Source organism: Otolemur garnettii, unplaced genomic scaffold, assembly GCF_000181295.1.
Source record: "Otolemur garnettii isolate 467f Iridium unplaced genomic scaffold, OtoGar3 scaffold00077, whole genome shotgun sequence".
In the NCBI taxonomy this organism is placed as follows: domain Eukaryota; kingdom Metazoa; phylum Chordata; class Mammalia; order Primates; family Galagidae; genus Otolemur; species Otolemur garnettii.
Window position 1 is genome coordinate 646,483 of NW_003852472.1, and position 1,384 is coordinate 647,866.

The following is a 1,384-nucleotide window of genomic DNA, read 5'->3' on the forward strand; positions in this document are numbered from 1 at the left end:
GGCTACCCTCAGCCACCCGAGGTCCGCAGTGCCCTGCTCAGTGAGGCGTCACAGCTTCTGGATCCGATGCTTGCGACTCGCCCCCCCACCCCCCGCCCGCCACGCCTGCGCGCTCCCACCCACCTGCTCCCTGCACCTCCGCCAGTTCACGAACACTGCGATGGGGACGGAGAGTGAATCTCCTTCACGTCCTTCGGCGCTCCTCTTGCTGAAAGAGGCCCCTGGCCAGCAAGCTGTGCGAGACCTGAGGACAGTGTGTTCTCCAACTCTTGGGACTTTAATTTCCAATCCCTTCCTGCAAAAATGCTGAATTCATTCCTCTGATCAGTGCTAACCCCTCGAACTCAGTTGAGAAGCAGTTATTTCCCACTTACATTTTGTATTCCATACCAACTTTATTTACACATAAAGATTAAGGAATTTGGGGATTTGTTTTAACTAACTGCACGTTAAATGAAGTGAAGGAGAGTCTAAGTACAGTATTCCTACTGGAAACTCAAACTCACACGTGTGTATAATAAATTAAAGATGACGATCATAAAACCTGCTTTTGCCAGTCTTCTTCGAGGAAAGCAATGAAAATAATTTTTTTTGTTTAAATTCCGGCATTTCTGTGAAATTGGGACTATGCTTTCTGTGTTAAGTGACTGCACCCACACTTTCCAGGTTTCTGCAACCAAAGGAATAAAAACTGAGGTGTCTAAGCCACAGGAAGTTTCTTGGTCTGTTCCGCTGAAGCACGGCGGGGGGACACAGAACTCTGTTCTAGGACTTTTCCTGTAGTGGCCTAGGCTAGAGAGGCTTGGGTAGATGGGGGCCGTCAGGACCCCTGCGCCACTGCCGTTGCGGTGCGTTCGGTGCGACACACAGACCGCGCGGCCCGGGTGTGGGGCATTAACGGGTACAACGACCTGAGGGTCAGGGCTGTTTTCCCCCACCTCCACTCCCCTAAACACAGAACGCTGTTTCTGGCTGCCTTGGTTTCCGAGTCCCGGTTGGGCACTGAAGGGTCACTGTACCACTGCTCACGGCCAGCCTCCCACACCCTCCGCTGTCCTGGGCCTGGGCCGCGCGGGGTCGGAGCTCGGGCAGGTGGTCGCGGCGGCTCCGTGCGCGAGTGTGAGCGAAAGGAGCGCTGTGCGAGCGCCCACCCCAACGCCGCCGACAGTACCCTAGCCGAGGCCCTGAGGGACCGCTCTCAGCTGTCGCCCGCGTTCGTGACCCCCAGGGCCCGAAGCCCGCCCCAGGTGAGCCGGGCCCGGGGCCTCGCGCGGGGGCCCGTCGCCCCTCTCGCTGCCCTTCAGCGCCCCCTCGGGGCCGGGCCCGCGGCTGCCTCGGCTGGGGCTGGGGGCCGGGGAGGGCCAGCGGGGGTCACGGGCCCAGC